Source organism: Oncorhynchus masou, unplaced genomic scaffold, assembly GCF_036934945.1.
Source record: "Oncorhynchus masou masou isolate Uvic2021 unplaced genomic scaffold, UVic_Omas_1.1 unplaced_scaffold_1711, whole genome shotgun sequence".
Lineage (NCBI taxonomy): Eukaryota > Metazoa > Chordata > Actinopteri > Salmoniformes > Salmonidae > Oncorhynchus > Oncorhynchus masou.
The window spans coordinates 87,288-100,000 of NW_027007271.1; the positions used below are offsets into that span (position 1 = coordinate 87,288).

Genomic DNA, 12,713 nt, shown 5'->3' on the forward strand with positions numbered 1-12,713 from the left:
AGTTGTTCCAGGGGCCAGTGTTACTGGGACCCCCCAGTTGTTCCAGGGGCCAGTGTTACTGGGACCCCCCAGTTGTTCCATGGACCAGTGTTACTGGGACCCCCCAGTTGTTCCATGGGCCAGTGTTACTGGGACACCCCAGTTGTTCCATGGACCAGTGTTACTGGGACCCCCCAGTTGTTCCATGGGCCAGTGTTACTGGGACCCCCCAGTTGTTCCATGGGCCAGTGCTACTGGGACCCCCCAGTTGTTCCATGGGCCAGTGTTACTGGGACCCCCCAGTTGTTCCATGGGCCAGTGTTACTGGGACCCCCCAGTTGTTCCTTGGGCCAGTGTTACTGGGACACCCCAGTTGTTCCATGGACCAGTGTTACTGGGACCCCCCAGTTGTTCCTTGGGCCAATGTTACTGGGACCACCCAGTTGTTCCATGGGCCAGTGCTACTGGGACCCCCCAGTTGTTCCATGGGCCAGTGCTACTGGGACCCCCCAGTTGTTCCATGGGTCAGTGTTACTGGGACCCCCCAGTTGTTCAATGTATTTAATATATACCAGAGCTAGCAGACCTGATTTAACTAGTCAACTAACCCTGAAGCCCTTGACAAGGTGAATCAGATGAGGTAGTTCAGGGCTACAACGATGTTGTGCAACGTCCCAGAGGAGAGGTTTGAGAGCTACGGGGAATAGGGTAATGTGGGACAACATCAGTCTTTCACCAAATGATCACCTTCCCACGACAGGCGTCATCATCATCTCTTCAACTTCTTCTCTGACCCTTGACCTCCTGACCCCAGGTGAGTCCGTTTTAGCGCCCCTGGGTCGGGGCCTGGCCCTCTCTGAGAAGACAGCCCTGCCTCTTCCTGGTTCCTAGTGTCTGTCTGTTTCCCTGCCAAGGCCTCCCTCTCCCCCCTGGAATCTGGGGACGCAAACAGGTCTGGAGCCAGACGGTCTACTGGCACTTCAGTCCTCTCAGTCTGGTGGGGGCTGTGGTGATGTCTGGAGGAAGAGGAGACCCAGCTACTGTTGTCCATCCTCTCTAAAGCAGCCCCCGTCACCCCTCCCTCCCGGGACTCGTTCCTCTGCTGCAGGGTGTCCTGAGAGGTGATGAGAAGGTCGTCTTGGCTGTCCAGAGAGACTGCAGGGTTGGAACCGGTAAGTCTGCCCGAATTGCTGGCACATCTCCCCGTTTCGAGCTCCTTCTGTGGGGTCCGATCTGGACCGAGTCCCGGCCCTGCTGCAGCTCCGTGGAGGATGCGGAGGAGGATGAGGCCTCATCCATGGAGATCTTGGGGTAGGAGCAGGAGTCGACCCCCCCGGGGTACAGGGCCTGGGCGGACTCGGGACGCCCTCCACTGGGCCTGCAGGGGAAGTGCATGCGGCGCCTCCGTGCGGCGTTGCGTTGCCTGGTGCTGACCCTGCGGCGCTCCTCGTCCTCAGAGCTGGTGGAGGAGGTGTTGGAGGAGCTGGAGGAGGCCCCAGCGGGGGAGGATGTGGGGCTGGAGAGGGAGGAGTTGTCTCGGGGGCTGGGGCGTGGCATGGGGTCCAGCCAGAACCCAGAGGAATCAGAGTCCTCTCCCACCAGGTCCAATAAGAACGCAGACTGGTGATGTCGCTGACGACTCCTGGGCAGCAGCGGCTCCGCCCCCAAGGCCTCGGGTGCAGCCAATGAGGATGAGGAGGAGCGGTCCGAGTCGCCCATAGCAGCAGCGGGATGTACAGGTGAAGCAGCACCAACCAGGACCCCGGCGCCGTCTCCTACAGCCCGTGTGGAGCGGCGTCCCCTGGCGTGGAGCTGCAGGATGGCCCCCTCACTCAGGTCACTGTCTGAGTCCGAACTCCAGCCCTCGATCTCCCGGCGAACCAGAGAGTCAAAGAAGGCCATCATACGAGGATCCTCCTGGATGGACTGAGATGACATGAGAAAGATGCAATCGTACTTCAATTCATCCCCCAGAGTGTGTGTGTGTGTGTGTGTGTGTTACCTGTGAGACGTAGTCGTGCCTCAGGCCACTGCCACTGTTCAGCACCAGGCTGATATACTCCTCATGGCTGTACAGACTCCTGGACTTATTCTCCACACAACCATCCAGGTCGCCCAGACTCTCTGTCTGCTGGTAGGGGCTCCACGCCTGGGGGGGGACAAGAAGAGACGAGGCAGAGGTCAGGTTTAGAAAGCCTGTATCAGCTTTCACACTTCTGGTACAGACCTAGAGCCTTCCGCGTGAGAGGAGACCTAGAGCCTTCCCCGGGAGAGGAGACCTAGAGCCTTCCCCGGGAGAGGAGACCTAGAGCCTTCCCCGGGAGAGGAGGAGCCTTCCCGGAGAGGAGACCTAGAGCCTTCCCCGGGAGAGGAGACCTAGAGCCTTCCCCGGGAGAGGAGACCTAGAGCCTTCCGCGGGAGAGGAGACCTAGAGCCTTCCGCGGGAGAGGAGACCTAGAGCCTTCCGCGGGAGAGGAGACCTAGAGCCTTCCGCGGGAGAGGAGACCTAGAGCCTTCCGCGGGAGAGGAGACCTAGAGCCTTCCGCGGGAGAGGAGACCTAGAGCCTTCCGCGGGAGAGGAGACACAGAGCCGCTGTAGGAGAGAGCCGTTAAATTCTATAACCACCTAAAAGGAAGCGATTCCCAAACCTTCCACAACAAAGCCATCACCTACAGAGAGATGAACCTGGAGAAGAATCCCCTAAGCAAGCTGGTCCTCGGGCTCTGGTCACAAACACACCCTACAGAGCCCCATGACAGCAGCACAATTAGACCCAACCAAATTATGAGAAAACAAAAAGATAATTACTTGACACATTGGAAAGAATTAACAAAAAACAGAGCAAACTAGAATGCTATTTGGCCCTAAACAGAGAGTACACAGTGGCAGAATACCTGACCACTGTGACTGACCCAAAATTAAGGAAAGCTTTGACTATGTACAGACTCAGTGAGCATAGCCTTGCTATTGAGAAAGGCCGCCGTAGGCAGACATGGCTCTCAAGAGAAGACAGGCTATGTGCTCACTGCCCACAAAATGAGGTGGAAACTGAGCTGCACTTCCTAACCTCCTGCCAAATGTATGACCATATTAGAGAGACATATTTCCCTCAGATTTCACAGATCCACAAAGAATTCGAAAACAAATCCAATTTTGAAAAACTCCCATATCTACTGGGTGAAATTCCACAGTGTACCATCACAGCAGCACGATTTGTGACCTGTTGCCACGAGAAAAGGGCAACCAGTGAAGAACACGCACCATTGTAAATACAACCCATATCTATGCTTATTTATTTTATCTTGTGTCCTTTACCATTTGTACATTGTAAAAACACTGTATATATATATATATATATATATATATATATATATATAATATGACGTTTGTAATGTCTTTATTGTTATGAAACTTCTGTATGTGTGATGTTTACTGTTAATTTTTATTGTTTATTTCACTTTATATATTATCTACCTCACTTGCTTTGGCAATGTTAACACGTTTCCCATGCCAATACAGCCCTTGAATTGAATTGAGAGCGTTATGATGATGAACCAACATCTTCCTTTGACAAGCTTGTCAAAAGGGGACAGATGGCGAAGGAGATGAGTCGTCTGTCTTCACCTCAGGCCCTGTGATTCACGAGGGATAGTGAGTTGTCATGACTGAAGACCTGAGTCATACAGGATAGGAAACCACCAAGTGAGGAATGAGTTACTTCCGTTACCCTTTCAGAGGGTTTCGGAGTCGAGGGGCTGAGATAATGACTCGGATGGCACGGTGAGCGCCCAGGGGCTGAGATAATGACTCGGATGGCACGGTGAGCGCCCAGGGGCTGAGATAATGACTCGGATGGCACGGTGAGCGCCCAGGGGCTGAGATAATGACTCGGATGGCACGGTGAGCGCCCAGGGGCTGAGATAATGACTCGGATGGCACGGTGAGCGCCCAGGCGGTTTCTCCTTTTCTTGCAACGGACAATTACCTTCAAGATTCTGTACTCAAACAACCGAACTGATGAACTTTTAAAATCATGATAATGTAATCAATTGAATGTTCATGATGTAATGTGGATAGGTCACTGATGATTTCATGAACCACCGATGAACCAAATCATTGTATCAAGTCATACACCCCCCCACGCCCTGTGATGTGAATGATTATTAAAACTGTAAAAAATAATAATAATATACGACTTAACTACTGACCTTGATGACCTTCTCGACCCCGGAGGAGCAGATCATATTGGTGCTGGGGTTGAACCGGACTTGGTTCACGATGGAACGGTGACCCTTCAGGACCATGGACGCTCCGTTGACCACACGCCCCGGGCCTCCTGGGAAGTGAGGGGAGACGGAGTAATAGAGACGCGCCGTCTTTAACCACGTTTCCATCCAAACATTTCATGCGGATGAATTATCCGACGTATAAAGAAAAGCCACGACTGAAACATGAAATGTTCGACGAGACAAATGTGTGTTTCGACGTGGTCTGTTTGTGTCTGGCAGAAACGCCTTTATGCGCAAACATTGATATAATAACCGTCATATGGAAGTAAACTTTGAGTCATGCGACGATATGTTGTCTGGTCCTCCCGCTACGACTCGGGGCCTAGTGGTTAGAGTTGGTCTGGTCCTCCCGCTACGACTCGGGGCCTAGTGGTTAGAGAGTTGGTCTGGTCCTCCCGCTACGACTCGGGGCCTAGTGGTTAGAGAGTTGGTCTGGTCCTCCCGCTACGACTCGGGGCCTAGTGGTTAGAGTTGGTCTGGTCCTCCCGCTACGACTCGGGGCCTAGTGGTTAGAGTTGGTCTGGTCCTCCCGCTACGACTCGGGGCCTAGTGGTTAGAGTTGGTCTGGTCCTCCCGCTACGACTCGGGGCCTAGTGGTTAGAGAGTTGGTCTGGTCCTCCCGCTACGACTCGGGGCCTAGTGGTTAGAGAGTTGGTCTGGTCCTCCCGCTACGACTCGGGGCCTAGTGGTTAGAGAGTTGGTCTGGTCCTCCCGCTACGACTCGGGGCCTAGTGGTTAGAGAGTTGGTCTGGTCCTCCCGCTACGACTCGGGGCCTAGTGGTTAGAGAGTTGGTCTGGTCCTCCCGCTACGACTCAGGGCCTAGTGGTTAGAGTTGGTCTGGTCCTCCCGCTACGACTCGGGGCCTAGTGGTTAGAGAGTTGGTCTGGTCCTCCCGCTACGACTCGGGGCCTAGTGGTTAGAGAGTTGGTCTGGTCCTCCCGCTACGACTCGGGGCCTAGTGGTTAGAGAGTTGGTCTGGTCCTCCCGCTACGACTCGGGGCCTAGTGGTTAGAGAGTTGGTCTGGTCCTCCCGCTACGACTCGGGGCCTAGTGGTTAGAGAGTTGGTCTGGTCCTCCCGCTACGACTCGGGGCCTAGTGGTTAGAGAGTTGGTCTGGTCCTCCCGCTACGACTCGGGGCCTAGTGGTTAGAGTTGGTCTGGTCCTCCCGCTACGACTCGGGGTCTAGTGGTTAGAGAGTTGGTCTGGTCCTCCCGCTACGACTCGGGGCCTAGTGGTTAGAGAGTTGGTCTGGTCCTCCCGCTACGACTCGGGGCCTAGTGGTTAGAGAGTTGGTCTGGTCCTCCCGCTGCGACTCGGGGCCTAGTGGTTAGAGAGTTGGTCTGGTCCTCCCGCTACGACTCGGGGCCTAGTGGTTAGAGAGTTGGTCTGGTCCTCCCGCTACGCCTCGGGGCCTAGTGGTTAGAGAGTTGGTCTGGTCCTCCCGCTACGACTCGGGGCCTAGTGGTTAGAGAGTTGGTCGTCATTGAAAATAAGAATTTGTTCTTAACTGACTTGACTAGTTAAATAAAGGTATAATTAAAAAAAATAAGTGATGAACTTCACAGGGTGGTGAAAGTTCAAGGTGAGCTTGATGTTCATTTCCAATAAATATTGAGGGTCTTATACTGGTGATATGGCTGCCATTTGACAAATACAAATAATTAAAATCGCTTTTATCCATAGTAATCTCATCATGTACGTAGACTACCCACACTGTCTCTGTTGGCCAGAGGGCACATTTCACTGTCTCTGTTGGCCAGAGGGCACATTTCACTGTCTCTGTTGGCCAGAGGGCACATTTCACTGTCTCTGTTGGCCAGAGGGCACATTTCACTGTCTCTGTTGGCCAGAGGGCACATTTCACTGTCTCTGTTGGCCAGAGGGCACATTTCACTGTCTCTGTTGGCCAGAGGGCACATTTCACTGTCTCTGTTGGCCAGAGGGCACATTTCACTGTCTCTGTTGGCCAGAGGGCACATTTCACTGTCTCTGTTGGCCAGAGGGCACATTTCACTGTCTCTGTTGGCCAGAGGGCACATTTCACTGTCTCTGTTGGCCAGAGGGCACATTTCACTGTCTCTGTTGGCCAGAGGGCACATTTCACTATACAAAACCATCAGTAGAGTTTAAAATGTCATGGAAACCCATTTAACATGAGACTATAAAAGGCAAAAGTCATTTTTATGGGGACAAAGTTATCACGCAAAGCCTTTTATCCACAAAATAAAGTTTGTTTACTGTAAACCTCCCTGGTGTGGAAATGTGCATATTGTTTCCTCTGTCACAAATTGTACAGAAACTTAGCTATTTACACATATAAGATTGAAACACACACACACACACACCTGCTTCAGGATCCTTGGGGATTCTCCACATGTAAAGGTTGAAGTCATCTGATCCAGACAAGACATACTGGAGGAAGACAACAGAGAGATTAACATAGAGGCATCTCAAAATGCCACCCTATTCCCTATGTAGTGCACTTCTTTAGACCCTATTCCCTATGTAGTGCACTTTTTTAGACCCTATTCCCTATGTAGTGCACTTCTTTAGACCCTATTCCCTATGTAGTGCACTTTTTTAGACCCTATTCCCTATGTAGTGCACTTCTTTAGACCCTATTCCCTATGTAGTGCACTTCTTTAGACCCTATTCCCTATGTAGTGCACTTCTTTAGACCCTATTCCCAATGTAGTGCACTTCTTTAGTCCAGAGCCCCGCTGACAAAAGTAGTGGACTACATAGGGAATAGGGTTGGATTTGGGACTCATTGTAAGACACCGTCCTCTATAAAACACATCATGATGTTGAACTATTACACGGTGTTCTCAGTTTCTGTTGATACCAAATAAAATAAAAAGAGAAGCTTGTTATCAACAATTAATCCTCAAAAACAAAAAGCTTGAGAAGATAGTCAGGGAACATCTAAACTTTAAAACATTATGGCCAGTCCATTTTGAGATAAGAGTCCACATTCATAAAGCGCCTCCCGAGTAAGACTGCTGATCTAGGATCAGTTTAGGTTTGTATTTTAGATCATAATGAAGAAAGATTACACAGACAAGATCTGATCCTAGATCAGCACTCTTAACGCTTTATGAATCCGAGCCTAAATCCTTCAAGGGGAAAATAATTGCCATTTTTACATTTATTAAAAAAAAATAATAATACTTCCAAGGATCCAGTTGTAGAAACAGCAAAACAGGCAGCGCAGTTACAATACGGAGACAGAAGAATTTATGACAAATCTCTTCTCAGAGGGTAGATAGAATTTGAGATGAGGTGTACACTTCTCCAAAAAACACACTGAGCAGAAATATGCGTGGTGTCTGTTGCCAGGCAACGAGGAGCCGAGCCAATGAAGCCAGAAGAGAAGAATGATCCAGAATGATCCAAAGATTGCACCTCAAATGGCAACCTATTCCAGATATTGTGCACTACTTTGGACCAGGGTAGTGAACTATGGGAGGGAACAGGGTGCTATTTGTCTCACTCACTCACTGGGGTCATTATCTACTAACTAGTGACATCACCAGGGTCATTATCTACTAACTAGTGACACCACTGGGGTCATTATCTACTAACGAGTGTCATCACCGGGGTCATTATCTACTAACTAGTGACACCACTGGGGTCATTATCTACTAACTAGTGACATCACTGGGGTCATTATCTACTAACATCACCGGGGTCATTATCTACTAACTAGTGACACCACTGGGGTCATTATCTACTAACTAGTGACATCACTGGGGTCATTATCTACTAACATCACCGGGGTCATTATCTACTAACTAGTGACATCACTGGGGTCATTATCTATTAACTAGTGACATCACTAGGGTCATTATCTATGAACTAGTGACATCACTAGGGTCATTATCTACGAACTAGTGACATCACTAGGGTCATTATCTACTAACGAGTGACATCACTAGGGTCATTATCTATTAACTAGTGACATCACTAGGGTCATTATCTACGAACTAGTGACATCACTAGGGTCATTATCTACTAACGAGTGACATCACTAGGGTCATTAAGAGGCCCGCGGTGACACCTGGGAGGGGAACCCCAGGACACACGAATAGAATTGTAACCATAACCGGCACAAGCCTTTTGTCGTCTCTCTAAGCAAGATCGTCACCTTGACAACAAGAAGTCGGGGGCCAGTCCGCACAGCAGAGAGAAAGCACTAGTGAATGTAGCAGCAGGCATCCTACATCACCTCCTCCCCCACAAGGCCTAACGTCTCCCTCGCGCTTCGTGTAGCTCTGGTCTCACACGTCACTGGTAGATTCCAGCCGGCTGCAGCACGGTTCTGTTATTCTGGAAGGGTCTTCTTCTGCAGCGAAGGTCTCCCCTGACAGCACCGCAGCCAATTGTGAACATAAACTAGACATGGTTTCAGAGTGATATCATGTCTCATATGAAGAGAGCGGGGGGGCTAGTGCCAAATTGCATCCTATTCTTTACATAGTGCCCTACTTTTGACCAGAGCCCTGGACACTATGTAAGGAATAGGGGGGAGGCAAACCAGGTTTGGGGAAGAGCTGAGGGAAGAGTTTTGGCTAGAGATTACAGGGCTTCTGTGTTCATCACTAGAAGGAGACTGAAGAGCCTCAATAAAAAGGCCTCACCTTTCACCGTTGCACTCTGGACGACCTCCCCAACTGGATGAAAGGGCTACGGACTAATGTAGTGCACGGCATAGGGAACAGGGTGCCATTTGAGATAGATAGATAGATAGATAGATAGATAGATGGATGGATGGATCTCTCTCTCTCTCTCTCTCTCTCTCTCTCTCTCTCTCTCTCTCTCTCTCTCTCTCTCTCTCTCTCTCTCTCTCTCTCTCTCTCTCTCTCTCTCTCTCTCTCTCTCTCTCTCTCTCTCTCTCTCTCTCTCTCTCTCTCTCTCTCTCTCTCTCTCTCTCTCTCTCTCTCTCTCTCTCTCTCTCTCTCTCTCTCTCTCTCTCTCTCTCTCTCTCTCTCTCTCTCTCTCTCTCTCTCTCTCTCTCTCTCTCTCTCTCTCTCTCTCTCTCTCTCTCTCTCTCTCTCTCTCTCTCTCTCTCTCTCTCTCTCTCTCTCTCTCTCTCTCTCTCTCTCTCTCTCTCTCTCTCTCAGGGGGGGAAAAAAACACACACACGAAAAATTGGGAAGTTGACTTTCTAGGTCCCATAACAGAACGGTCTGTAGTTTAGATAGTACGAGTGTTACTTAGCGACGCAGAAGGTTGAAGGTCAAAGTCCCACAGGGATCACATCCACACCCTGTACTGGAAGTGTCTCTGCTAATTGGTAGATACTGTACCAGTCAAAAGTTGACACCTACTCATTACAGGGTTTTTCTGTATATTTTTACTATTTTCTACATTGTAGAATAATAGTGAAGACATCAAAACTATGAAATAACACACATGGAATCATGTAGTAACCAAAAAAAAAATAATAATTGTTACATCAACATATTTTATAGTTGAGATTCGTCGAAGTAGCCACCCTTTGCCTTGACGACAGCTTTGCACACTCTTGGCATTCTCTCAACCAATAAGGTAGGGGTGGTATACAGAAGAGAGCCCTATTTGGTAAAAGACCAAGTCGATATTATGGCAAGAACAGCTCAAATAAGCAAAGAGAAATTACAGTCCATCATTACTTTAAGACATGAAGGTCAGTCAATCTGGAACATTTTAAGAACTTTTAAAGTTTCTTCAAGTGCAGTCGCAAAAAAATGATCAAACGCTATGATGAAACTGGCTCTCATGAGGATCGCCACAGGAAAGGAAGACCCAGAGTTACCTCTGCTGCAGAGGATAAGCTCATTAGAGTTACCTGGTTGTCATGAGGACCGCCACAGGAAAGGAAGACCCAGAGTTACCTCTGCTACAGAGGATAAGCTCATTAGAGTTACCTGGCTGTCATGAGGACCACCACAGGAAAGGAAGACCCAGAGTTACCTCTGCTACAGAGGATAAGTTCATTAGAGTTACCAGCCTCAGAAATTGCAGCCCAAAGTATTGAATCAGTCCTTCATGGTCAAAATGCTGCAAAGAAACCACTACTAAAGGCCACCAATAAGAAGAAGAGACTTGCTTGGGCCAAGAAACACGAGCAACGGACATTAGACCGGTGGAAATCTGTCCTTTCGTCTGACGAGTCCAAATTTACGATTTTTGCTTCTAACCCCCGTGTCTTTGTGAGTGAACGGATGATCTCCGCATGTGTGGTTCCCACCGTGAAGCATGGAGGAGGTGGTGTGATGGTGCTTTGCTGTCTGATTTATTTAGAATTCAAGGCACACTTAACCAGCATGGCTACCACAGCATTCTGCAGCGATACACCATCCAATCTGGTTCGGCCTTAGTGGGACTGTCATTTGTTTTTCAACAGGACAATGACCCAACACACCTCCAGGCTGTAAGGGCTATTTGACCAAGAAAGAGAGTGATGGAGGGCTGTGTCAGATGACCGGTGGACACTGAGCAACAGTGCTGTTGGAAAACAGAAAGCTTTGAGATGGTCACAAAGGCTGGTTCCCAGAGGGCACCCTATATAGTGCACTACTCTAAACCCTATTCCCTATATGGTGCACTACTCTCTAGACCCTATTCCCTATATGGTGCACTACTCTAGACCATATTCCCTATATATTGCAGTACTCTCTAGACCCTATTCCTTATATAGTGCACTACTCTAAACCCTATATAGTGCACTAGTCTAGACCCTATTCCCTATATGGTGCACTACTCTCTAGACCCTATATGGTGCACTACTCTAGACCCTATTCCCTATATAGTGCACTACTCTCTAGACCCTATTCCCTATATAGTGCACTACTCTAAACCCTATTCCCTATATAGTGCACTACTCTCTAGACCATATTCCCTATATAGTGCACTACTCTCTAGACCCTATTCCCTATATGGTGCACTACTTTAGACCCTATTCCCTATATAATGCACTACTCTAAACTCTAGACCCTATATGGTGCACTACTCTCTAAACCCTATATGGTGCACTACTCTAGACCATATTCCCTATATATTGCACTACTCTCTAGACCCTATTCCCTATATAGTGCACTACTCTAAACCCTATTCCCTATATAGTGCGCTACTTTAGACCCTATATAGTGCACTACTCTAGACCATATTCCCTATATAGTGCACTACTCTAGACCCTATTCCCTATGTAGTGCACTACTTTAGACCCTATTCCCTATATAGTGCACTACTTTAGACCCTATTCCCTATATAGTGCACTACTTTAGACCCTATTCCCTATATAGTGCACTACTCTAGACCCTATTCCCTATATAGTGCACTACTCTCTAGACCCTATTCCCTATATAGTGCACTACTCTAAACCCTATTCCCTATATAGTGCACTACTCTAAACCCTATTCCCTATATAGTGCACTACTCTAGACCCTATTCCCTATATAGTACACTACTCTCTAGACCCTATTCCCTATATAGTACACTACTCTAGACCCTATTCCCTATATAGTACACTACTCTAGACCCTATTCCCTATAGAGTACACTACTCTCTAGACCCTATTCCCTATATGGTGCACTACTCTAGACCCTATTCCCTATATGGTGCACTACTCTCTAGACCCTAAACCCTATATAGTGCACTACTCTAGACCCTATTCCCTATATGGTGCACTACTCTAGACCCTATTCCCTATATGGTGCACTACTCTCTAAACCCTATTCCCTATATAGTGCACTACTCTAGACCCTATTCCCTATATAGTGCACTACTCTAGACCCTAAACCCTATATAGTGCACTACTCTAGACCCTATTCCCTATATGGTGCACTACTCTAGACCCTAAACCCTATATAGTGCACTACTCTAGACCCTATTCCCTATATAGTGCACTACTCTAGACCCTAAACCCTATATAGTGCACTACTCTAGACCCTATTCCCTATATGGTGCACTACTCTAGACCCTATTCCTTATATGGTGCACTACTCTAGACCCTATATGGTGCACTACTCTCTAGACCCTATTCCCTATATAGTGCACTACTTTAGACCCTATTCCCTATATAGTGCACTACTCTAGACCCTATTCCCTATATGGTGCACTACTCTCTAAACCCTATTCCCTATATAGTGCACTACTTTAGACCCTATTCCCTATATGGTGCACTACTCTCTAGACCCTATTCCCTATATGGTGCACTACTTTAGACCCTATTCCCTATATGGTGCACTACTCTAAACCCTATTCCCTATATAGTGCACTACTCTAAACCCTATTCCCTATATAGTGCACTACTCTAAACCCTATTCCCTATATAGTGCACTACTCTAGACCCTATTCCCTATATAGTGCACTACTCTAGACCATATTCCCTATATAGTGCACTACTCTCTAGACCCTATATGGTGCACTACTCTCTAGACCCTATTCCCTATATAGTGC

General features: G+C 48.3%; 1 pseudogene; it reads right to left on the reverse strand.

Annotated features, from left to right (window-relative positions):
• Nucleotides 1-748: 748 nt before the first annotated feature.
• The window catches only part of LOC135532063 (DDB1- and CUL4-associated factor 5-like), a 23,280-nt pseudogene continuing 11,315 nt past the window's right edge, over nt 749-12,713 (reverse strand).